The 27973-nt window shown below is 38.8% G+C and overlaps 1 protein-coding gene across 1 annotated transcript in view; it reads left to right on the plus strand.

The window, feature by feature from the left end:
• ube2g2 (ubiquitin-conjugating enzyme E2G 2 (UBC7 homolog, yeast)) overlaps nucleotides 1-27973 on the plus strand; it is a 116882-nt gene that overhangs the window by 1369 nt on the left and 87540 nt on the right. The window lies entirely within an intron of this gene.

The raw sequence follows: 27973 nt of genomic DNA on the forward strand, positions 1-27973 counted from the left end.
TACCTGCAACTTTTTGCAGCTTCATTTATTTGTAAAGTCTTATACACTAGTGCTTGGCGCCCTTCTACCAATTTGTAAATACAATCAGCCTCTAGGGAATAGAATAGCTTAGCAAATACATGGTTTTCGATGAATTGTGTCATGTTGATGTGTGGTCTTTTTTCAGCGTACACAAAATATTTTATCAGAAACAAATCAAAATACAACATTTAATATTGTATTCCCAAAGTATGTTTTCAGACCTAATTTAGAGCCTGCAAATTAGTTTCTAAGTCAAAAACATCATCAGTTTGACGTTCAGAGTTATTCTGAGGTGCAGTATATCCTTTGCAGTGTCATACACTTTTAGTTGACCACAGCCAGTGATCTGTGTATACAGCTGCATTAAAATTTACCACACCTGGATCATTAAGAGGATACTCGTGTTAGTAAAGATGAGGTTTAGACTTGAAAAAGAATGTTCACACTCCACAGTCTTTGGGCTAATAAGAAGAATTATATTTGTATCCTGTAGTACAGTTAGGAGCCCAAAGTACATATTGGTTAAAGTTCATCCATCCATCTTCTAACCCGCTGAATCCGAATACAGGGTCACGGGGGTCTGCTGGAGCCAATCCCAGCCAACACAGGGCACAAGGCAGGAAGGAACCAATCCTGGGCAGGGTGCCAACCCACCGCAGTATTGGTTAAAGTTGAGCATCTTATTTTTTATGTGATTTATGTCTGTGACAGCATTAGCATTAGCCCTCTAATTTTGAAAGGTTAATGCCCATTTTCTGAGACTTAACTATTGAAGATCTGTGACAGGATCACTGTTGGAAAATTCAAGACATCATATGTGATCAACAAGCTGCTGAATATTTTAGATAATTTCCTCAGCAAGCCTTATCCATTACCTGCCACATCAATGTATATTTTTGTTTCCAAGTTGTACATTTCGTGAAATGACTCGGCCCCACATCAACATTTGTTAGATACTGCTGGCTAACTATTATAGTAAACAGACTAATGTCGATTTTGTTCACCTTTTCAATCCTAAAATTAGTTTTTCCTGAAAACGAAGGACTGCTTTCACATGTAATTTCTGGATGCTCTTTACATACAATATGGTACATTCTCTAATTTGATTGTGATGCTGCCTCCACCCAGGATTAATTGCTACTTTGCTGAATATCCTTTGTATTTTGTCTGCTGAAAGTTATTTTCTATTTATTTTGTCATGATAGTGCTTGTAATTAATTGCTGCTTTGTGGAATATCCTTTGTATTTTATCTGCTAATAGTTATTTTCTATGTACAGTAATCCCTAGCTATATCGTGCTTCGACTTTCACGACTTCACTCTATCGCAGATTTTATATGTAAGCATATCTAAATATATAACGCGGATTTTTCGCTGCTTCGTGGGTTCTGCAGACAATGGGTCTTTTTACTTCCTGTATATGCTTCCTCAGTTGGTTTGCCCAGTTGATTTCATACACGGGATGCTATTGGCGGATGGCAGAGAAGCTAACTAATCGGAGCACGCAGTTAAGTTCCTGTGTGCTGAATGGCTCAGCGACGGAACGCTGAATTCGATTCTGCGGCGTTAACCAGGAAGTCTCGTCTTGCTCATTCAGCATCAACGTGTTTCGCTGTGTAAAGCGTTAACATTTGTGCTCTTTTGTGTTTATCTTTGTGCATAGTCAAGCCCATCATTATGGCTCCAAAACGATCTGCTCCTGCTACTGCTTCAGGGGCCGTGCCCAAGTGCCAACGGAAGATGTTAATGATTGCTGAAAAGGTAAAAGTTTTGGATATGTTAAAGGAAGGGAAAAGCTACACCGCTGTAGGATGCCATTACGGCATCAATGAGGCTATGATTCTTTTTATTTTAAAAGTAGGAAAGGAATATAAGATCTATGGCCGCAGTGTCCTTTTAACCAGGGTGCAAAAAGAGTTGTAAGTGGATGTAGTAAGGCAGTAGTCTGGATGGAATCTGCTTTTGGGATTTGGATTGAAGACTGCCGGAAGAAGAACAACGGCGGTGCTACACAGTCGCCTGAAGAGGCTCCTTTAGAAGAACTGTAACTGTAACCTTTGTTGTGCAGTAAAACTAAACTCATTGTTATCGGAGAAGTCATCGTGTCATTGTTGGTGAGTAACCATAATTAATTTTCTACTTACAGTACTTAGTACATGTATGTACGTTTAGTGTCACTACACACACACTTACTGTATACAATTTTTCTTGCATTGTACGTATTAATTGCTGGTGACCTGTCTATCATAATGGCTGTAACATATGTGATATCGGAAACACTCTATCTTTAAAATAATATTTAGCTTTTACTGTTTATAAACAGTGTTTACATAAATAATTTCATTAAATCTTACCTAATATCTAAGAGGATACAAAAGGTTTATGCTGTATAACTGTGTGGGGAATATTTATAAACAGTGTGGGAGAGTTTATAAGGGCTTAACATATATAAAAATAACCATACAAACATATGGTTTCTACTTCATGGATTTTCACCTATCGTGGGGGGTTCTGGAATGCAACCCCCGCGATCGAGGAGGGATTACTGTATTTTGTCATGATGGTGCTTATAATTATGACTATTCATTTGTAATGGGTATTGAAACAGTAATGGAACAGTTTGCCTTGTCCTCTTCTTTTTTTTTTTTTTTTAATAAAATATGCGTTGATTGTTACCATGTTTATATAGTAGTAAATAATGAGAGGGTAGGATACTTTTTGGCATTCTTGCCCACACTGTCCCTGCAGGTTTAAAAGTAACACTGTTCTTTCTCTTGCTTGTTTTTTAGATTTGCCGCACAGTTTCACTATATTTCTCACTAATTTGTGTGAGTGTTGATCCGTTAACTAAAAGCGGCAAAGTGGACAGTGAAATATAATATTCTTGTGATTGGGTGACGTACATGATGAGCAGATGCATGTCTTACTTGGGCTTTGATGACCTACTGCATTATATTCAGCTCTTCATTCAGCATTCTAGCATCCATATAACCAGCCTCTCCTTAAAATTCATTGTTTAGGGAACATGATGTGCCCACACTTCTGTGTGGTTAGTAAAAATTCAGTGCGCAGTGTATGGCAGAAACCCAGTGTGTGTCGCCATGTCTGACATCATTTTTTTGCGTTGCCCTTTCAACCAGCGTGAACACGTAAAGTCAAAACCTCAATTTAGGATGAGGTTACAGCAGTATGGTGTGCTATAAGCAGTTGTCTTCAAAAGTAACATCAAAGTTAAGATCGTACATGAAGTATTGGGTCCTTTGTTTTTATACAATTTATTTTTGATTAGGAAAATATTACATGGACCAAACATCTAGAATATCTAGTAGTCCATTGGGGTTTGTAGTTTGGTTGTCTGGATTTAAAAACTGGTAGGCCCATGTTTCCTGGCAACCATTGTGTCCACCCATGATAATTTTAAGTAGAAGTCAATGTAGATTCTGAATTGCAGATGCTGTGTCATTTGCTAAGTTTATGATGTGCTTATTTTAAGTCTAGTTGCAAAGCTTTGAACCATCAGAAACATTTTTAAGGCTTGATGGAAGCTCTGACATCAGTGCATTGTAAAAAGCTAAATGTGAGATAATAAAGTTATATGTGCTAACTATTCATTGCCTTCAGATTGAATAAGGTAGCCTTTTTGGAAAATGCTCTTTGTGGAACCTCCTGACTCATTTGAGAGGTCCCAACAGGCAGAAAAGCTAAAGCTTGAGTACAAGTGGTGGTTGGAGAGGGCATGGCAAAAGACTGTTGGATGTCCTCAAGGCAATTGTGGCAAACTGTCTCAGGAGGGGAAGGTGCAGACTTACTTAGATTATGTTAATCAGGGGTGGAGTGTTGCAGACCTGTTCTGAGGAATTTGTCAAGGAAGTTGTCACCCTGGTAGACATGCCCTCCTTCCAGGAAGGAGAGATAGACACTTACCATTTGGAGGGGGTGTGGGGGGTGGTTGAGGCATGTTTTGTGACCCATCATTGTTACCAAATTCACTATGGTGGTTTCTAAAGACTCCATGGTGGTTAGGCTGCTGAAATGGATGATATCCGACTGAATAGTGTATTTAATGTGTCTATTTGGATTTGCATGGAAGGTGGGTATAGCACCCTTGGAATGGCAGACTGGTGTGGTAGTGCCCAGATTTAAGAACGGTGTCAAGAGGGTGTATTCCAGTTGTAGAGAGATCACACTCTTCGGCCTAACAGGTAAGGCCTATGCAAGGATCTTAGAAAGACCAGCTCTTCTCTATGGCACAGTTGCAGGAGGGTGCATGAGAGTATATAGTCCAGTTTACAAGTGTTTTATAGATGTAGAAAGAGCTTATGACCATGTCCGTCATCACTTGTTGTGGGAGGTTCTGCAGGTTATATGGGATAACGGGGCCATTTTTATGAGCCATTTGTTCCTTATGTAAATGCAGTGAGCGCTGTGTCTGAATACTTGGCGTTAAGTCAAATTATTTTATGGTGGATGTTGGACCCTGTCAAGATTGTGTCTTCTCACCGCTCCTGTTTATGGATTTCATGGATAGGGTATAATGGTACATTTGAGGATGTGAAAATGTTCAGTTGGGGAGGCTAGGGGTAGCATTAGTTGCTTTATGCCGATAATGTTGTTCCCCTTTCCTCATTTGACTATGATCTTCAGCATTCACTTAAGTCATTCACTACCATTTGTGAAGCTGCTAAGGTGAGGATCAGCACCTCCAAGGTTATGGTTCTCACTCTGAAAAGAGTGGATTGCTCCCTCTAGGTGAGGGGGGGACAACTGCTCTTAGTAGAGTAGTTCAGGAGGTTCGGGATCTTGTTCATGAGTGATATAAAAATGGAACATGAGATCAACAAGGGGACTGGCACAATGGCAGCTGTTTTCAGGCACTGAACTGGCCATGGTTGTGAGGTAGGACCTGAATGTAAAGACAAAATTCTTGTTTTGCTGTTTGATCTACATCCCTGTCGTTCCCTATGGTCATGAGCTGTGAGTAATGACCAAAAGATTGAGTTTACAAGTACAAGCTGCAGAAATGAGGTTTCCTCACAAGGTGGCTGGAAGTGAGAAGCTGAGAGATTTTGGAAAACCTCAGAGTTGAGTTGTTTGGGCAGGTCATAAGGATGCCTCTTGGATGGCACCTTCTTGAGCTGATCGGGTCATATTCCACTGGGCTCACACTGGCAGTGGCGGTTTTAGGCATGGGCGAACGGGGCAGCCGCCTGGGGCGGCATTTTTTCATGACACGTGGGGTACACCGAACTTGGAGGAAAAAATCATCTGTGCCGCTAAGCGGTTTCTATTATCTATGATACCTGCGCCGCCCTGCTGCTGAAGGAGCCGCACAGAAGCTGAGCGGAGGAGAGGAGAGGGATGAGGGGCGGTGGGGGTTGGGGGAGGAGGCAGAGTACAGTTCACCTCTCCCAAATGAAGCGGACAAGGAGGGGCTAAACTATGTCAGTGACACCTGACTTTCTTACAAATAACGCACATTTCATTCAAAATATTTTAAACTCAGACCAATAATTGGCACATTTTTATTTATTTATTTAATTGTGTGAAATGGCTAATAAAAATAGGTAATAAAAAATTATTATGATGTGGAGGTGAATTGGTTTAGTCTTGACTTCTGGTCGTGAGTGACAGCGTTGGGGGATGATGGGAAATCTGTTGATTGCCGATTAAACACAGCGATGGAGAGAAAAAGGCCAAAGCTGTCAGGTGCCCAATTTAGGAAAAAAAGAAAAGATGATGAGGAGAAACAGGCAAAAGATAAAGGTATGCAACAATATTCTCTCTGTATGATTAAGGTATTCATGTCATTGTGTTAATTAGTGGTATAACGTTAACTCTTACTTTGTTAGCCTTCTTGCTTATGATGCATGCTATGCTTACCTTGCTAAAAAAAACACAGTAAAAGCCTAATATACAAACCATCACAGAAATTCTAATGGTTTCTATTAATTACCATTGTGAACCATTAACTTTTTTTCCAGTGAAACTATTACAAAATTCCTTATTGTAGTGTGTTTTGGGCACTTTTCCAATAGGATTTACCATCCCACCCACCAATAGAATCCATCATATACCAGCAGACACTGTTATACTTACCATTAAAACCAATACAATTCACATTATAACCATTAAATCCATTACATTTTCTGTTATTTTTGGGCAGGGTTCTAATGTTTTTTCAGCAGTGTATACAACACTAGATCTAATTAAATTTAACCACAAAATTATGCTTTGCAGCAAAACTGTTACAAGTACAGTTATTAATTATTTCCATTGTTTGTGTTGGCTACTGTAAATAGCCAGTGTAATTTACATATGTGTCGACAGTGTAAAAGACAAACATTTTCCATTTTTTATAACTCTGTTACGTGACAAAGCATATAATTTGAGGCAGTAAATTAGAAAAGAATCCCAGAGCTCTGTTTGTGCCATGTGGGGCGCATACATTAAATTTAGTTGTGTGTGATGCTGCTAAGGGATCTGTGGATGCTATGAGCTATTTTGGTGTACTGCAAAAGCTTTACACATCATTTTCAGCCTCCTCCCAAAGATGGTCCATTCTGAAGAACCATGTGAGCATCACCTTAAAGATGTGGGCAGAAACAAGGTGGCAGAGCAAGGTCAAGAGCGTTGAGCCCACGAGGTACCACGGAGCTGCCGTGGGAGAGGCTTTAATTGAGGTGAGAGACAACACCAAAGACCCTGCTATAAAGGCTGAGGCCCAGTCTTTGTCTGAGGAGGTGGGGTCGTACCGCTTCAGCATCTGCACGGTTGTTTGGTATGACATGCTATCTGCAATACAGCATGTCAGCAAACCCATGCAGTCTCCAAATATGCATGTCGACCTAGCTGTTAATCTTTTGAAGAAGACTGAGCAAGGTCTTCAGAGCTACAGGGCAAGTGGCTTTGTGACTGCACAGATGGCGGCCAAAGACATTTGTGAAGAAATGAATGTGGAAGCTGTTTTAAAACAAAAAAGGCTGAGGTCCACAAAGCGCCACTTCTCATATGAATCACATGATGAGCCTTTCAGTGATGCCCTTAGGAAGTTGGAGATTGGATTCTTCAATGTTGTTCTTGATGCAGCCCTGCCAGCCATCGCGGAGAGTTTTACCACATTGGAAAATGTGGAAAACAAATTTGGGATTTTGACAAATTTCCCTAGTCTTGCAGATGAGGAGCTGGCAGAGCAGTGCAATGCACTAGGTACCACACTGCACTTCGAAGGGCATTCTAATTTGGACAGTAGAGAGCTTTTGCAGGAAATCAAGAACTTCCCTCACCTGCCATTAAAAACCATGAGCCTCCTTGAGCTTATCACTTTCATGCACGATAAAGATCTATCTGAGATCTACCCCAACTTTTGGACTGCTCTCAGGATTGCACTTACCCTGCCAGTGACTGTGGCTCAAGCAGAGAGGAGCTTTTCCAAACTGAAGTTAATCAAGACATACCTGAGGTCAACCATGTCTCAGGAACGGCTCACTGGCCTTGCTGTCATAAGCATTAATCATTCAGTAGGGGAGCATATCTCATATGATGCCATTATTGATGACTTTGCATCTAGAAAGGCCAGAAATGTCAGATTTTAGTTTCAGTTTGTGTTTTCTGTTCTGCAGTGAAATAATTTAATTTTCTTTAGTGTGATTTATTCTATATTTTATTTGTATATTATTCTTAATAATTTAAAATATTTTTTCTTAAATAATATTGGTTTGTACAGAGTATAATTAAGTTATGAGCAGTTTAATTATTTTATTTTTTTTTGCAAAAATTGGTCTGCTACGGAATGACGGAATTACTACAATAAAACGTGTGGTGTGTACAAAATGTGTAGTTTTGTCATGTTTTTTTTTGGGCGCCGGGAGGGAGTCTCGCCCGGGGAGCAATTTAATGTAGAACCGCCAATGCACACTGGAGAGATGATATATCTCAGCTGTGTTAGGAGTGCCTGGGAATTTCCCAGAAAGTGCTGGAATCTGGTCGCTGTGTACAGGGAAGTGTGAGTTGACCTGCTTAACCTGCTGCCACTTCAAACCTCATCATAAAAAAGTGGTTTTAGAAAATCGGAGTTGAGAGCTTTTTCATCCTCTGTTGAATTATACCTTGTTCACATTGTTTATGCCTCAAAGAGTGACTAAACTCAAATGTTTTTCACTGTCCTGGATTTTAACATTGGGCTGACTGAACAGTTCCAAGAGTATTTTGAGAAAGCTTACTTCAGAGGGTATTATTGGTTGTGTAACAGATAACTGCATACTCAAATAAAATGAAGATGTTCATTTTAAGAATTCATTAAAAATGTGTAAGGATGACTTTATCTGTACATTTGGTAAACCTAATTGTTTTTGCAGTAAAAGTTTTTACTGGTTGGATTATGTAATCTTTTTTTACATGTTGAGAATTGTGTTGAAATGGTTTTTATTTTTTCCTTTCCATAATTCACTTAGAATTTTTTTTGTTTTGCACTTTTCTGTCTTCATTAAGCCTTCATCATAAAAATGTAGTATTTAATACATTTGTTTTTGGTTTCATATTAGGTTGATTGTTTTTGTATTTTGTTTGTCTTTAGTGCTTTGATTCAGTCATAGGATGATAAACAAATTGTTCTTTTGAGAGAATTATAATAATTAGTTCTAGAATTTTAGAAGACATAAAAATATGTCTGTGTGGGAGGAGAAGCAACACCGCCTGAAATAAAGAAATGAAATGTTAACCATAGTTGACCTATGAATATTTGAATCCCAGCTAATTGTAAAAATTCTTTCAACTTGTGGTTGTTGAAGAGCACTGAAATACACTAAAGGTAAAGGTAGTGAAATACAAAGTTCAAAGGGAAAGAGTCTGTTTTCTCAGTTGACTGTTTGCACAAAAAATGGTGTATTTACTGTAGAAAGTTTATTGCATTTCAATACTTCATTACAGGGTTAGATGAAGTTACACTTTTAAAATTAACTGTACTCTTGAGGCAAACTTACCATACCAAATAATTTCTGTGTATCTGAAACTCTGGAGCAACAGTTTGTTTTAGTATTTTCTTTAAGATCAATAATTATTTGCCTTCAGTTAGAAGAAGAGAACAGAAAAGGAAACATTTTTATATATAAATTTGAACAGCTCCAACCCTGATGCTATACTAAAGAAAAGATAGTAAAAAATAAATTAATAAGACTTGCAGATCACTGACAAAGCCCAGAAGGCCACATGTCCAGCTGTGGTAGAGGAACTATTACAGTACAATCCCTCTTAATTGACCTTGCATTAACCGGTCTGTCAAAATAAAATAAAAAAAAAAAAAAAAAATAATCCTGAGTTGTTCTTTATATTATACTAGCAAAATACCCGTGCTTTGCAGCTGAGAAGTAGTGTGTTAAAGAAGTAATGAAAAAGAAAAGGAAACATTTTAATAATAACGTAACATGATTGACAATGTAATTGTTTTGTCATTGCTGTGAGTGATGAGTTTTGCTGGCATATATATATATAATATAAACTTATATATATATATATATATATACATATCCATATATATATATATATATATATATATATATATATATATATATATATATCTCTATCTCCATATCTACATACACACACACAAATACATACATATATATACACACATACATACACATACGTATATACATACATACACATACGTGTATATATATATATATATATATATCTATACTAATAAAAGGCAAAGCCCTCACTCACTGACTCACTCACTCACTCACTGACTCATCACTAATTCTCCAACTTCCCGTGTGGGTGGAAGGCTGAAATTTGGCAGGTTCATTCCTTACAGCTTCCTTACAAAAGTTGGGCAGGTTTTATATCGAAATTCTACGCATAATGGTCATAACTGGAAGCAGTTTTCTCCATTTACTGTAATGGAGATGAGCTTCAACGCCGTATGGAGTTTCGTGTGACATCATCACACCTCCCACGTAATCACACAGTACATGGAAAACCAGGAAGACCTCAAAAAGCGCTGAAGAAAACATGCATTATATAATTGAGAAGGCAGCGAAACAATAAGAAGCGGCGAAAGTGACATATACAACCATATTCATGAGTTCTGCTACTTGAAACAAAGCACGATGTAAACCTACACATTAAATTATGTTCATAGACAGGCTGCCGCTGGCGTTTGTAATTTAGTGCCTGCCCATATAAGGCCGTCCGTCAGCGGCAATCCAATAGCAAACTGCCACTCAATATTCACGGGTAAAGGACTGTGCTTATGGAGAGGAAGATGAGATGGTCAGGGAGGTGTTTGACACAAACTCCGCGAAACTGCGAGAGAAAGTTTTAAGTGCCAGGACTAAGGTAACATTAAATACAGCCATGGACATTGCACGAGATGGCACCAGCACAGCTGGGAACCTTCGATGCATGTACACCGAGCGGCTCACGTGAACTGGACGCAGTGCACAGATAAAAGCAACAGTTCCAAAGAGCTGAACAAAACCGAATTACACAATTGAAAAGGCAGCAAAAAATATGAAGCGTCTGATACATATAAGCATATTCATAAATCCAACTACTGCGGAAACAAAGCACACGTTGGAAAAAGTCAATGTCCCGCTAAAGGAAGACAGTGTAAAAAAACCCGTGCATGCAGTGTGTCAGGTCTCAGATAAAGAAGAAGACGAGCTGTTTATTGATGCAGTAAGAAACGAATCGATGAATGAAACCTGTCATCTTTACAACGATTGACAAACACGGAATGTAACTTGAACACAACACATCCTACAAATACGAACCTGATTGAAAGAAATAATGATAATCAAATCCTTGATGACAGCAACACTCAGTAACACTCACAAAACAAATACTGTATATTGACAGTCATGTTACATTATTTTTAAAATGTTCCCTTTTCTTTGTCTAGCTTTTTTAACACACTACTTCTCTGCTGCGATACGCAGGTATATATATATATCCCGATCTACATACTCGAATAATGGATACTTTATTCGCCATCAATTATTGTTTTGGTAAAGCCATACTCAGTGTATTCATTAGATGAACGGTAAAAAGTAAGAGCGAGGAGGATGACTTATTGAGGCATGCAGGCTGTAGTCTTGCGTCAACTCTATCTGAATTGCGCGATCACATTTCAAAAATATATCTTTTCAAGTTCTATTTAGTCCATATGTGTCAAACTCAAGGGCAGCGGGCCACATCCGGCCCGGCGTGTAATTATATCCGGCCCGCGATATCATTTTATATACTGTATTATTGTTATTAAAGCCCGGGTATATGAAGCGCTGGTAACACAATAAACTACAGATCCCATAATGCAGCGCTTCAGCTGCCTTGCTAACACTTGCGCGTTAATCAAGTCTACCTTATGATGCTGCAAGTTATTGCGGCTAGCTCACACAATGCTGAAGAGAAAAGTTGATTCTGAAAATAGAGCCTTTAAAAACCGATGGGAGGCTGAGTATATGTTTACTGAACCCGTGTGTCTCATTTGTGGAGCTAATGTGGCTGTAATTACAGAATTTAATCTAAGACGGCACTATGAGACAAAACATCAGGGTAACCTGAATGCAATTCAGAAGATACAGAAAACAGCATAATTAAATAAGAATCTGACACTTCAGCGGACGTTTTAACCGTGCACAATCACAAAGTGATTTCAAGTGAAGCTGCTTTTATGGGAGACACAAATGCACCAGTTCACCTTGCCCCACTTTCCCTGTTGCCAAGTAATGTTAAACCAAGTCATCACTACGGTGTTCCCAAACACGCACTTTGCTGATAAACTGCGCACTGCGCACTGAGTTTGCATGGCGCTTTGGTGACTTTGAAGAACAAAAAAAGTCCGTCTACATGCGGCTCGAACCTTGTGCATGTTTGGTAGCACATATCTGTGTGAGAAGCTCTTCTCAGTGATAAAGACTAACAAAACAGCACACAGGAGTCGCCTCACTGATGAGCACCTGCAATCCATCCTGAGAATCTCCACAACACAGAACCTCACACCAAACAGAAACGAACCTGTGGCCAAAAAAAGATGCCAGGCGTCCAGCTCTAAAATGACATATGAGCAAAGACAACTGAATGATTTGATTTGTTATTGCTGAAAAGAACACATTTTATTTATATTTCCAGGTTTTGTTATGCAGCATGTTCATATTTGAATTTGTATAATTTTGACAGGATATATTTTTATGGAGAGCAAAATCTTTTGGGATATTTAAAATCTAAGTTTATTTTTTATATAAAATTACATAAGAGTAAAGAAATTTGAATGTTTGTTCTTTTAACGTTTACTTTATTTCTAACTTGTATAATTTAGACAGGATATATTTTTATGGAGAGCAAAATATTATAAGTTGTTTAAGGTTTGAGTTGATTTATTCACGAATAATATTCCTGTCTGTTTTTACCATTTCTACCAAAGATATTTCTGTCGACTAAATAAAAATTCCTTCTATTTAAAATTTAAATAGAACTTGAACAAATACGATAGTTCATAATATCCACGCAGATTTGCACGTAAGAGCGGGAGTCATCCGTTTTAACAAGCAGCGTATTGCACTGATACGAAATAGCTGTGTGTGTATATATGTAGATATGTATGTATATGTATATATATGTTTATATATGTATGTGTGTATGTATGTATGTATATATATATGTATATATATATGTATTTGTGTGTATATATATGTGTGTGTATGTATATATGTATGTGTGTATGTATTTATGTGTGTGTATATGTATGTGTATATATGTGTATATGTATAGATATGTATATATATATATATATATGTTTGTGTGTGTGTGTAAATATATATATGACAACAACACTCATCACTCACAACAGTGACAAAACAATTACATTGACAATCATGTTACGTGATTTTCAAAATGTTTCCTTTTCTTTTCATTGCTTCTTTAACACACTACTTCTCCGCTCTGGCTGGTATTTTGGTATTTTATAGTATATATATATATATATATATATATATATATATATATATATATATATATATATATATATATATATATATATATATATAATACCTACATATCTACATATATACTGTGGACGCTGGCCCGGACACAGACAGGCAGACATGTTGTTCATCACCCAACACACTGTTTATTTACAAACTGTGCACTCACACCCCAGTGCCTCTTGCACCGATTCCCCCAAATCCAGGCCTCACAGTCTCTGTGCCTTTCTCTCCTGGCCGCCTCCAGTCCTCACTCCAGCTCCGTCCTCTTCCACCCGACTTCTGCCAATGACTGGAGGGAGGCAGCCCCTTATATACAGCTCCTGGATGAGCACCAGGTGTTCCCGGCATTCCTCCCTTGGCCACGCCCCAGCGTAGCGGAAGTGCCGGCTGTCCTCCCGGCAGCTCTCCGGGTGTCTCCCAAAGTCTTCCCCCCCAGCACTTCCTGGTGTGGCGGAAGTGCTGGGCTCTCGGGATATTTAGGCACTGGGGCGCCGCCTGGCAGTGGCCATAGGTCCCTACAGGGCTGGGCTTCCAAGCCCTGTACCCGAGGCCTCCAGCATAACCAGGACGGACACCCCCTCTCGGTCTGGAGGAGGCACAAGCCACAATACAATACAATACATATATACACACACACATATAAACATATATACATACATATCTACATATATACATATACACACACACACACACACACACACACATATATATATACACACATATATACAGTCTTTGGGGTGCAAGCAACTGTTGCTGGGGGTGCCAGAATCCATGAAGGAAGAAAAATGAAAAACATTATTTGTACAAAATCTTTATTTATCCATTCCTCGCTGCTTGTTAAAACGGATGACTCCCGCTCTTACGGGCAAGTCTGTGTGGATATTATGAACTATCGTATCTGTTCAAGTTCTATTTAAATTTTAAATAGAAGGAATTTTTATTTAGTCGACAGAATATTATTCCGGAATAAATCAACTCAAACCTTAAATAACTTATAATATTTTGCTCTCCATAAAAATATATCCTGTCTAAATTATAAAAGTTAGAAATAAAGTAAGCGTTAAAAGAACATTCAAATTTCTTTACTCTTATGTAATTTTATATAAAAAATAAACTTAAATTTTAAATATCCCAAAAGATTTTGCTCTCCATAAAAATATATCCTGTCAAAATTATACAAATTCAAATATGAACATGGTGCATAACAAAACCTGGAAATATAAATAAAATTTGTTCTTTTCAGCAATAACAAATCAAATCATTCAGTTGTCTTTGCTCTTAAGTTGTCTTTGCTCTTATGTCATTTTATCAGAGCTGGACGCCTGCCATCTTTTTTTTGGCAACAATTTTGTTTATGTTTGGTGTGAGGTTCTGTGTTGTGGAGATTCTCATGATGGACTGCAGGTGCTCATCAGTGAGGCGCGACTCCTGTGTGCTGTTTTGTTAGTCTTCATGACTGAGAAGAGCTTCTCACACAGATATGTGCTACCAAACATGCACAAGGTTCGAGCCGCATGTAGATGGAGCTGGAGCATTTGTGCGGGAATGGAGTGAATAAACTGTGCGGGCCCTGCAGTATCGTACTTTGCCTTCAGTGTGCCATTACACTGCAGCTCAATGACCTCCATCTGAATCTGCACAGGTGCAGTTTCCACATCGATGGCAAATGGGTTGCGAAACAACTCAAAATTCTTTTTTTGTTCTTCAAAGTCACCAAAGCGCCATGCGAACTCAGTGCGCAGTGCGCTCAGTTTATCAGCAAAATGCGTATTTGGGAACACCGTTGTGCCGACTTGGTTCAACATTACTTGGCAACAGGGAAAGTGGGGCAAGTTGCACTGGTGCATTTGTGTCTCCCATAAAAGCAGCTTCACTTGAAATTACTTTGTGATTTTGCACGCGTAAAAACGTCTGCTGAAGTGTCAGATTCTTCTTTAACTCTTCTGCTTTCTGTATCTTGTGCATTGCATTCAGGTCTTAAAGGTTATCTTGATGTTTTGTCTCATAGTGCCGTTTTAGATTAAATTCTGTAATTACAGCCACATTAGCTCCAGAAATGAGACACACGGGTTTACCGGCAATGTCAGTAAACATATACTCAGCCTCCCATCTGTTTTTAAAGGCTCTATGTTCAGAATCACCTTTTCTCTTCGGCATCGTGTGGGCTAGCTTCGCAATAACTTGCAGCATCATAAGCTAGACTTGATTAACGCGGTAAGTGTTCGGCAAGGCAGCTAAAGCGCTGCATTATGGGATCTGTAGTTTATTGTGTTACCAGCGCTTCATCTCCCGTAACAATAATACAGTATATAAAATGATCTTGCTGGCTGGATTTAATTACACGCCGGGCCGGATATGGCCCGTGGGCCTTGAGTTTGACACATATGGACTAAATAGAACTTGAAAAGATATATTTTTTCGAATGTAATCGCGCAATTCAGATCGAGTTGACGCAAGACTACAGTACATCGAGCCCACGTGCTATTGTGGTTTTGCCTGCGTGCCTCAATAAGTTACCCTCCCCTCGCTCTTACTTTTTTACTGTTCATCTAATGAATACACTGAGTATGGCTTTACCGAAACAATCATTGATCGCGAATAAAGTATTAATTATTCATAAAGCTTCAATTGGTGATCTGTCTTTCTGCGGTAACTGCATAATTTTTCATACGTCTCAAACCAAGGGGATGCGAAGGTAAAATGAATAAAAATGCGTGCGTACATACTCAGTGCATCCCCTCTCGGGAATCGGACGTTGGCGCTAGAGGCGAAGCCTCTACTATTGCGCCATGGTCTGTGGTTTATCTATTTGAGCGTAGCAGTGTAATTCGGTTTTTGTTCAGCACTCTTTGGAACTGTTGCTTTTTGTCTGCACATTGCGTCAGTTCACGTGAGCCGCTGAATATGGTTTTATATGTCACTCGCTCGCTTCTAATTGTTTCGCTGCCTTCTTAATTATATAATGCATGATTTCTTAAGCGCTTTTTGGAGCTCTTCCTGGTTTTCTACGTACTGCGTGATTACGTGGGAGGCGTGATGATGTCACACGAAACTCCGCCCCCACAGTTTTCGAGCTCAACTCCATTACAGTAAATGGAGAAAAATAGCTTCTAGTTATGACCATTATGCGTAGAATTTTGAAATGAAACCTGCCCAACTTTTGTAAGGAATCTGTAAGGAATGAGCCTGCCAAATTTCAGCCTTCTACCTACAAGGGAAGTTGGAGAATTAGTGATGAGTCAGTGAGTCAGTCAGTCAGTCAGTGAGGGCTTTGCCTTTTATTAGTATAGATGTATGCACTTCCTTCTTTCCGTTTACATATGCCGTTATGAATTTTCCATGGTGCCTTCTTTTTTCTTCCTGGCGGCTCCCCTGCTTCTGCCATCGGGCTTCGAACAGGAGAGTCGCCCTACCTGCAGGTGCAGCTGCCTTCCACACACTGGTCCGGTAGCCCTTGGAGCCCTGGCCGCTTGGGCTAGACCAGCCCAAAGCCTCCACGACTGCTGCCCCCTTTCGACGGCTAGTCATCTTTAATACTGGTCACTCCAGCACCGTTATCGGTCAGCTGGAGCGACTGATTTATTCAGCCCAACCGAGTGTCGTCCAAACACTCATCTGCAGTTGTTCACCTCCCACCTGCCTGCCTTTGTTCCATCGAGTCTGCTCTCTCTCACTTGCTTGCTCGCTCCCCTGCACCGGCTTTCCTCTGTCTGCTTCCTTTTCCATTAACCTCCCGTTCTTTCCTGTTCTCCCCCTAGCCGCCTCATGCTTCTATTTATCACAGGGACATGGATCAGATGTGGCAATTAGTAGTTCCCGGGAACAATTACGGATGCAGATGACTCCTCACCTGTGCATTTAAGCTAGGGTCGCCCACATCACAAATTTCCCGGGAACTGATCGACCACACATACTCGCTAAACCGCGAGTGTGCCGATTATTTTAAAAAGTGGCCTTTTTGACTTGAGCTGTGGACGCGCTACACCACGCTGTCCAGTCGTTGTATGAGAACAAAAAAAACCCATGTGCGAAATCATGGATTAAGCCTTTTGGATATAGTTTCTTCAGGAACGTCGAAGAGGTACAGTACATACCTTAGAAATATTTTTCTACATGAAAATAGGTATGTGTCGGATTAACCGGCCAAAACGGCAACCGGCCATGGGTCCAGTCCTGAGGTGGCCAGTTAAGAGGGATTGTACTGTATTATTAATTAAGGTAGATCATGGGTTCATTGTTATTCATGACACTTAATCATATAAATACAGTAGCTTCAAGTGTATTCCCACTTTTTCCTATGGTCAGGGTTTTTCCATCGGGAATCCTTAAGATGTTTCGCTGCTATAGTAGCTATTGAAATAATATGCTGTTGATGAAAGGAAAGAGGGAGAGTAGAGAAATCTAAAAGGAGTAAAATGGCAGGAGAACAAGGAAGAGAGACATATACAGTAAGATGGAGGAGAGAGAATGAGTAATTGAAGTCCAGAGAACTCCAATAGTGGGAGTAGGGCACACTAGTAGTATAATGTCAGGCGGCTTCTGTCAAAATTTAATCCGAGTTTGATTGATGAGATTAAACCACGCCCCTTTTTAATCGAAGACCGGAAGTCCCGCCCCACCCACCATCTGTTGTTAGTTGACCTTGGATGACCTTTCCGGAAGTCCCCAACCCCACCACTGGGTGTTTGTTGACCTTGATCCGGGCCCCTGGCACCGGTTGTTTGTTGACCTTTAGCCCTGCCATCTGTTTTCCCCAGGAAGCTGTCAAGGGCAATTTGATGGATGCCCCCACCCTCCTTGAACCCCCCACCACCCCGCCCCCCTGCTTGGCCACCTGCCTAGCCCCATCTCACTAGGGCAAGTTCAGACATGCCCAAGGGCTGCCTAGGCCCCTTGAACCCATCACCAACCCCACCACTTCCCAGCCACCACCCCTCTTCCAAAGACAAGTTCAGGCATGTTGCAGCGGTCCCAGGACAAGTTCAGGCATGTTCCTATCCATACCCAGACTGAATGGCCTGCCTAAGCCTCACCGCAGCACATGATGTCTGGCCCCTCCACTTCCTGGGCCATTTTCCGAGGACATAACACACACACACACACACACACACATGCTCCGTTCCTGCCAATATTGCTTTGGGTAAGAATCCTTATATCTATGTAACAATTATTTTAAAATATCTATCTATCTAATCGATGCTATATCATTTGTATGCCACTTTTTATTTTTACCTAAGCCCACTTACAGATCAAGCCTTTTCACAGAACAACAGCCATCTCACAGACAGGCTCTGAGTTTAAAAAGCCTTTCAACATCGCACACAGAAAGACAAGCAGTCTCTGCGCAGCCCCCAGGCACACTGAAATACAAGCTGTCCGGCTCTCAGATCAGACAGCCCCGCGCTCCGAAATGGTCAGGGCCGAAGCTCTACGCAGCCTCCGAAAAGATACGTAGCTGTAAACTGCAGCCTGTATGTCCCTGCAGCGCTGACGAGGATTGATTCAGACCCTACTGAAGCGTGCGCGATTGTCTTAACACAGATGCCAAAACCCCACCTCCCCACGCCCGCTCAGCGCTGATTCAGTCCAGGAGCGTACATGCTTTTCATCAGCTGAACGTAAGCCCCATCCCCATGCGCTTAGCACTCAGATACACAATTCAATCCCCCGACGCATGTTTCTTAAAAAGTTAAAGGCTTTCATGATAACGTGTAAAAAACGTGATAACTAGTTCGCTATAAGTCCTTTAAACATCACACAGTTAAATAAGATGCAGCAGTTCCCTTTTAAAGCACATTGGAGACGTCTAAATGCTAAATGAATTAATATATTTATAATTTGTATTAAAATCGATCTAAAACCAACCCCTATTCTATCCCTGTTAATCCTCCCTCATGAAGAAAGGCGTTTAGTTTTTCTAAAAGTTTGAATGCCTTAATCAGAGCGGATATCTCGGGCTGGAGAAAGGAACTTTAAAATACTCTTTGTCAAAACCGCTTTTTGCAAAGCACGACCCCACACTACCTGAGCTCCAGGCATCAGGATTTGGGAGGTGGGCTCTGGGGGAGCATTGTCGATTCAACTGTTAGGGCAGTTCAGGACGTTTATGACCCTTAACCTCGAGCAAAACAGAATGCGTCTGTTTAATCAAATCTACCAGTTACAACGGAATCTATTAATCAAATTCGGATAACCCTTAACTTTGTGACCGGATCAAAATTTTTGCAAAGGTGAAAAGGTCTTGGAGATACGTACAGATGTTTAAACAAATCTATTAACCAAATTCCTGACTTTTTAGCGTCCGCCGAAAGTGGTGCCTAGACACGGACAAAGGCCATTATACGGATGTCCGATTAAAATGATTGGGGCACATTCCAAAACACCCAGCTTTTTGGGTCTATAAAAGTGTTCAGACTGGTCCATTACTCAGCAGGCCGTTAATACTGAAAGAGGACACGAATCTCGTCGGAAACATCAAGGATCACGGTATGGCATATTTTTGATTATTATATCGCCAAACAAGTATGTTTTTAGAAAACAGATGGATGAACCCTTATATTTTATACTTACTATGAATAATTTCCAAGTTTATTCTCAAGTGCGTGCGTGCATTTAGCATTTATATCCATCTATCTGCGTGTACGACGATTAATGTACAAATTCATAGGACTGAAGCAAACAATATTAGCTTTTCATACCGAAAAGGGCTTTACAATCAAGTAGTTTTGTCTCGGCGTCTGAAAATTCAAACAGAGCCTCTTCTCTGAGAATACTCAGGCATGGTTTAAAAGCGCAGGCCGGTTGTGTATCAGCGCTGGCGGAGTAAGAGGTCAGGATTCTGAACTACGTACAGAAGGGTCCCGTTTGTGAAATGCGTACTCTTCGAATCGGGCTTACTGTAGCAGGGGAATGTCTGCACCAGGGTCCGCATGTTTTAAAAGTCTGGGATATCGAAACATTTTAACTTTATAAACTCTCATTTGTTACAACCGGTTGGAGACAGCCTCCAATGATGAACGGGATCCAGGAGCATATATCGAAGCGAATGCTTAATAGACATAAGGCAACTGTGTTTTCATTCATTTCGCTAAATGAAAAGTAATTATTTTAATACGGAATAGTAGCCCCACAAAGGCCGGGTGATTTTAGACGTGCGAGTAATATAATTAAGTTATTTTTAAAAGTAATCCCACACTGCACAAGAGACAGATTCCACGTGTGTTTTAGGATTTGCTGCGGTCAGTGATGATTTTAATTTTTCCTTAGCTCATTTCTATAACATAGGAGCCTTTTGACAAAGGAAAACTCTGTAAATACACTTGTGCATTAAAACGGAGATTTAAGAAAGCAGGTTTCTACCTTAAGACAGATTACTCACCTTAACCCAGTTTTGTACGTGCATGTAAAAGCACTCACTGTTGTTACACTAGCACAAAATTGATATTTTCTGTCTACTCAAAAACTAAAATTATTTCTATTAACACAGGTGATAACTGGAAAGCATTTCACTATTTTTAATTAAAAGTTAAACAGAAAAGCTCAATTATGATTTTTGTTTTGTCATGCTAGGGTCCTAGGGTGACACTTGTGCCCTTTATACTCTCTTATGTAGACCTTAACACATATTCTTACCAAAATAGTTCATCACTTCCCAATTCCTGTAACTTCAGGTAATTAGACAGAGTGAGCTCCATAACAGGCAAGAGAAAAGTATTATAGGTCAAATACACAGAGCCATAAAACAAAAGCACTGAACACCACACAACCTGGTATTGCTAGATGTATTTTGTTACCTGGAGAAAGAAAAAAAAAAAAAAAACATTTTTAGTAGTCACGTAAAATGACCAGTTGCTTTAACATGAAAATAAAACATCTTTAGAAAATAAAGCATCTAAAAGCATCTTTGTAAAGGACCGATTTTAAAACATAAGAAAAATCCTTGTTTCCAAAAGAGTTCTGCCCATTTTTCCAGCAGTTTTCTTGACTGATCTCATTTTAAATGATAATAGCCAGTATAAAGTCCGTAAAGGAACTGGGTAGGAACTGGAGACATCTGATATCTTCTAGCATATCTTTTTTGCGAACAGAGTTTTCATAACAGTTTTAATCGAGCCCTTAACGTTTTTTGAAAGTAGACCACTATTACCAATATGTCCTTTTTTAAAATTAATGATATACCATAGATGCATATTTTATTATAATTACTTAACTTTTATCAACTTTTATCTAACTCAATATTTATTTTTCTAGTATCAGAATGTAGTTCAAGTTATTTTGTTTTCGGTTCAATAGATGTATTTTTCATATTTGATTCTTTGTTTTTCACATCTTTGCCCCTTTTTGTTACTTAGCCCCTAGGGGCCATCCCACAGTTTGAGAACTACGGTTGTAGGGGATTATTTGTAAAACGCTCTGTGGCACTTCAAGCTAAATTAGATTTCCTTGGTTATTCAGCCGTTCATCGGTGTTCCATTTTGTTATAAATTGTATTTAGTCTCTCTTTATTTACTAAACATTTTATATTTTGAATAGAAAACAGTTATTTTGTTCAGGCTTTAATTTAAAACCGCATTTTCATCAACAGGCTATAATCACTTTGGTACTTAGGATGCTTTGTATAATACAAAGTTTTAGAAATTCTGTTAATGCTTGGTAATAGCCTTCCATTTTACATCAGTTATGAACCCTGAAAATAAGAATGGTTATAGTAGGTTATAGGAGCCTGTACACTACAGGGCCGATGATTAGGCTTATACTGGACACGTTAGGCAAATCAGGATGGACATTTTTAGTAAATAGTTACATAATATTATATGTGTTTTACAAGGATTAAAATTTTACTAAAACTTTGTGGTTTATTCTTTCTTTTAGTTAGTCCAGGTGACATAGGACAGCTATCATTGAAAACTGCTTTTCCCTCTGTTTGTGAAAAAGCACCCTTGGTTTTGGTAGCATTCAGGGTGAAGGGAATGTAAGTTTAAACTGTGATTCCAAGAGTCAACAAGTGTCTGCAAACGTCTTGAATACGAGTCAAAGGACCAGGGTTTGTGCAGGGATCATAGTCAGGGGCAGAGTTACGCTAGACATTATTATTCCAAAATGTAACATTGACTCGCCCATATCACAAATATAAGATAGTAAAACTAAAATTTACAAATACTAAGTCACAGAGGAGATTAAAAACATAATTAAGACCGGATCAACAAGGGATCACCCCAAAATCACAGCACACTACAACAGAACCTACGTTTTCTGAGGTATATTATCAGCTAAACTGTCATCTGTTTACCAGTTCCACGGGTTGCAAAGAGTTAGGGAAAAACGTTATTTAACATCTGCTAGTATGAGGCTGATTAACATGAGCGGTTATTGTTAGAATCTTATCTGGAACTAAAAGTCAGGTTTGTGTTCCTCCTGATTCAGGAAGAATATTAAATATTGGAGTTTAGAATATGAACTAGACTGGTAAGGACATTTATGCCTAAATAAATAAATAAAGTTAATTATGAAATAAATAATTACATGAAAAAGTGGATTTATAAAGGAGTTATTACAATTTGAAAAACTGCTGTGATGTATAAAAAACATTGATAGGTGACAAAACCAGCACGAAAAGAAACCTTTTGAAATAAATAAGCTTTTTTGACATGCGTAGTCTGGAATAGTCTGAATATGTCTTAAAGAGTTCATTTTTAATAAAACAAAAGGCAAATTAAAAATAATAAATAGTAAACCCGAATAAAACACAGAAGTATCATTTAATGATATCAATTAGTGTTAAGTATTATCAAGCACGGGATCTATTTATAAGGATTATTTAATTTAGTTATAAACAAAATGATTGGTTGCATTTTGCTTTGAAATTAACAATAGTTTGATACCGCTTTAAGAATTAGAATGCAAGACAAACCTATACACTTAATAACAAATATTGCGGATGCAATAGGAGTATCTCGGATCTCTGTTTTATTTTAACCTTTTGACAGGGAAGTATACCACCTATATTGAAAATGAACAGCGCCGACATGCTAACTAAATAGATATAATCGAAGATGTTTTAGAATATGGACCTGGGCACTAACCCATGATTCTGACCAACTAAAGGGTCTTTACTTAATTGTCGAACTTCCTGTGGGTGCTATGGATCTCGTAATGGAGAGTGCAAAAGATTCTAGAATCTTTACTCTGTAATGGTCCATATGACGGAGATCTAGCCTGTGTCCACAGTGTTAACCAGTCATAGGACATGATGTTCAAAATTCACCTAGGGTTTTTCAGAAGAGATAGGACAAGTGCGTGTGTGTTCTGTATTCTCTTTTCTGTATTAACTATTCACAATGACCATACTCCCGAGACCTTAGGTTTTTATGCAGAAGTACATTTCACAGACCCGAATAAGAGACATCCATCAAAATGTTCTTGACACAAAGGAGGCCCAATCAGGCCGGTGGGGTGGGAGTCTCTTTTCAAAGAGTCTTTGCCCCAAGCGCCTGGATTTGTTGGGCTATAAAAAATTTTTCAACGACCCTCCATCCTTGACGTGAAAGAAATTAGGGTTAGAATTTAAAAATCAAATGGTACTTTATTGGTCATTTTCAAAAACAATATTAAAATTGAAAGAGGTTTTACCAACCACTTCAAAACATATTACAACTTAACAGCGTGATTAAAAGCAGACAAAAACTGGTGATCTCACGGTACATTCAGTTCAGACACTTCATCTGATTTTCCAGGCGTATACCCATAAAACCTTAAAGGTCCATCAGACCTATTAGGTCCATAAAATGGCGTTTAGAGAAAGTCTCAGCTATTTCAGGTATTTTTGAGTAAGAGTCAGCATCCATGTTATGAAAGGCTTGTACAATCAACTCCTGAATAGAATGTTCAATTTTCCAATCATCGACAGCACTTTGTACAAAGGCGTGAATCTGGTGAAAAGTAGAAAGATGTTGAAGCAGCACAGAGTCTTTATGACTAGGCTCCTGAGCCACGGTTTGTGGAAAACAGACAGCAGCTGTTGCTGAGCCGGTCAGTGTCAAACAGACACGCAGGCAGTGTCTGGCTGGGTTGGTCTATTAAACATCCCTGCCCGGTACTTTTTAGGTGCCTATGCGTTATTATATCCGGCAGAACTGTAATCAAACTCTTGAACAGCTATTGAGCCTTTCGAAATGTCTCAATCAGGGTCCGTCAGTTTGTTCAGGGCCAGGTCTGCATAATCCCATCCTTGGGTGATATGTTCCAAACGGCTGGTGCCTGTACCAGGTCATCCAGCCTGAATGGCTATCTCCTCACCCTGCTAGGAGCCCTGGAACATCATTAGCAGATACAAAAATGTCAGGTACTGCGCGGTTCTCCAGGAAACGATCCGACCAATACATATCACCATGGGTAGGTACCTGAGGCTCAGGATCCTAGATCTGGTCAGTTCAAGGCATAAGAAGGTCTGGCCAAGAAGATTGGTCTGGAGGTTAGCTGTTAGTCGTAGAGTACTCGGAGTCGGGCACGATAGCCTCAGGTCAAAACAGGCCATCGTAGGTGGCCGTCTGGTCCTTAGACCATCATGCCTGATCAGGAGCATAGCCGAGAGATGTTGATTGTTAACCGTTCAAAAACACGTTGTTGAAAAATTTTTATAGCCCAACAAATCCAGGCGCTTGGGGCAAAGACTCTTTGAAAAGAGACTCCCACCCCACCGGCCTGATTGGGCCTCCTTTGTGTCAAGAACATTTTGATGGATGTCTCTTATTCGGGTCTGTGAAATGTACTTCTGCATAAAAACCTAAGGTCTCGGGAGTATGGTCATTGTGAATAGTTAATACAGAAAAGAGAATACAGAACACACACGCACTTGTCCTATCTCTTCTGAAAAACCCTAGGTGAATTTTGAACATCATGTCCTATGACTGGTTAACACTGTGGACACAGGCGCTAGATCTCCGTCATATGGACCATTACAGAGTAAAGATTCTAGAATCTTTTGCACTCTCCATTACGAGATCCATAGCACCCACAGGAAGTTCGACAATTAAGTAAAGACCCTTTAGTTGGTCAGAATCATGGGTTAGTGCCCAGGTCCATATTCTAAAACATCTTCGATTATATCTATTTAGTTAGCATGTCGCGCTGTTCATTTTCAATATAGGTGGTATACTTCCCTGTCAAAAGGTTAAAATAAAACAGAGATCCGAGATACTCCTATTGCATCCAATATTTGTTATTAAGTGTATAGGTTTGTCTTGCATTCTAATTCTTAAAGCGGTATCAAACTATTGTTAATTTCAAAGCAAAATGCAACCAATCATTTTGTTTATAACTAAATTAAATAATCCTTATAAATAGATCCCGGTGCTTGATAATACTTAACACTAATTGATATCATTAAATGATACTTCTGTGTTTTATTCGGGTTTACTATTTATTATTTTTAATTTGCCTTTTTGTTTTATTAAAAAATGAACTCTTTAAGACATATTCAGACTATTCCAGACTACGCATGTCAAAAAAGCTTATTTATTTCAAAAGGTTTCTTTTCGTGCTGGTTTTGTCACCTATCAATGTTTTTTATACATCACAGCAGTTTTCAAATTGTAATAACTCCTTTATAAATCCACTTTTCATGTAATTATTTCATAATTAACTTTATTTATTTATTTAGGCATAAATGTCCTTACCAGTCTAGTTCATATTCTAAACTCCAATATTTAATATTCTTCCTGAATCAGGAGGAACACAAACCTGACTTTTAGTTCCAGATAAGATTCTAACAATAACCGGCTCATGTTAATCAGCCTCATACTAGCAGATGTTAAATAACGTTTTTCCCTAACTCTTTGCAACCCCGTGGAACTGGTAAACAGATGACAGTTTAGCTGATAATATACCTCAGAAAACGTAGGTTCTGTTGTAGTGTGCTGTGATTTTGGGGTGATCCCTTGTTGATCCGGTCTTAATTATGTTTTTAATCTCCTCTGTGACTTAGTATTTGTAAATTTTAGTTTTTACTATCTTATATTTGTGATATGGGCGAGTCAATGTTACATTTTGGAATAATAATGTCTAGCTTAACTCTGCCCCTGACTATGATCCCTGCACAAACCCTGGTCCTTTGACTCGTATTCAAGACGTTTGCAGACACTTGTTGACTCTTGGAATCACAGTTTAAACTTACATTCCCTTCACCCTGAATGCTACCAAAACCAAGGGTGCTTTTTCACAAACAGAGGGAAAAGCAGTTTTCAATGATAGCTGTCCTATGTAACCTGGACTAACTAAAAGAAAGAATAAACCACAAAGTTTTAGTAAAATTTTAATCCTTGTAAAACACATATAATATTATGTAACTATTTACTAAAAAAATGTCCATCCTGATTTGCCTAACGTGTCCAGTATAAGCCTAATCATCGGCCCTGTAGTGTACAGGCTCCTATAACCTACTATAACCATTCTTATTTTCAGGGGTTCATAACTGATGTAAAATGGAAGGCTATTACCAAGCATTAACAGAATTTCTAAAACTTTGTATTATACAAAGCATCCTAAGTACCAAAGTGATTATAGCCTGTTGATGAAAATGCGGTTTTAAATTAAAGCCTGAACAAAATAACTGTTTTCTATTCAAAATATAAAATGTTTAGTAAATAAAGAGAGACTAAATACAATTTATAACAAAATGGAACACCGATGAACGGCTGAATAACCAAGGAAATCTAATTTAGCTTGAAGTGCCACAGAGCGTTTTACAAATAATCCCCTACAACCGTAGTTCTCAAACTGTGGGATGGCCCCTAGGGGCAAGTAACAAAAAGGGGCTAAAGATGTGAAAAACAAAGAATCAAATATGAAAAATACATCTATTGAACCGAAAACAAAATAACTTGAACTACATTCTGATACTAGAAAAATAAATATTGAGTTAGATAAAAGTTGATAAAAGTTAAGTAATTATAATAAAATATGCATCTATGGTATATCATTAATTTTAAAAAAGGACATATTGGTAATAGTGGTCTACTTTCAAAAAAACGTTAAGGGCTCGATTAAAACTGTTATGAAAACTCTGTTCGCAAAAAAGATATGCTAGAAGATATCAGATGTCTCCAGTTCCTACCCAGTTCCTTTACGGACTTTATACTGGCTATTATCATTTAAAATGAGATCAGTCAAGAAAACTGCTGGAAAAAATGGGCAGAACTCTTTTGGAAACAAGGATTTTTCTTATGTTTTAAAATCGGTCCTTTACAAAGATGCTTTTAGATGCTTTATTTTCTAAAGATGTTTTATTTTCATGTTAAAGCAACTGGTCATTTTACGTGACTACTAAAAATGTTTTTTTTTTTTTTTTCTTTCTCCAGGTAACAAAATACATCTAGCAATACCAGGTTGTGTGGTGTTCAGTGCTTTTGTTTTATGGCTCTGTGTATTTGACCTATAATACTTTTCTCTTGCCTGTTATGGAGCTCACTCTGTCTAATTACCTGAAGTTACAGGAATTGGGAAGTGATGAACTATTTTGGTAAGAATATGTGTTAAGGTCTACATAAGAGAGTATAAAGGGCACAAGTGTCACCCTAGGACCCTAGCATGACAAAACAAAAATCATAATTGAGCTTTTCTGTTTAACTTTTAATTAAAAATAGTGAAAATGCTTTCCAGTTATCACCTGTGTTAATAGAAATAATTTTAGTTTTTGAGTAGACAGAAAATATCAATTTTGTGCTAGTGTAACAACAGTGAGTGCTTTTACATGCACGTACAAAACTGGGTTAAGGTGAGTAATCTGTCTTAAGGTAGAAACCTGCTTTCTTAAATCTCCGTTTTAATGCACAAGTGTATTTACAGAGTTTTCCTTTGTCAAAAGGCTCCTATGTTATAGAAATGAGCTAAGGAAAAATTAAAATCATCACTGACCGCAGCAAATCCTAAAACACACGTGGAATCTGTCTCTTGTGCAGTGTGGGATTACTTTTA

The sequence above is a fragment of the Polypterus senegalus genome, chromosome 6, assembly GCF_016835505.1.
Source record: "Polypterus senegalus isolate Bchr_013 chromosome 6, ASM1683550v1, whole genome shotgun sequence".
Classification (NCBI taxonomy): domain Eukaryota; kingdom Metazoa; phylum Chordata; class Cladistia; order Polypteriformes; family Polypteridae; genus Polypterus; species Polypterus senegalus.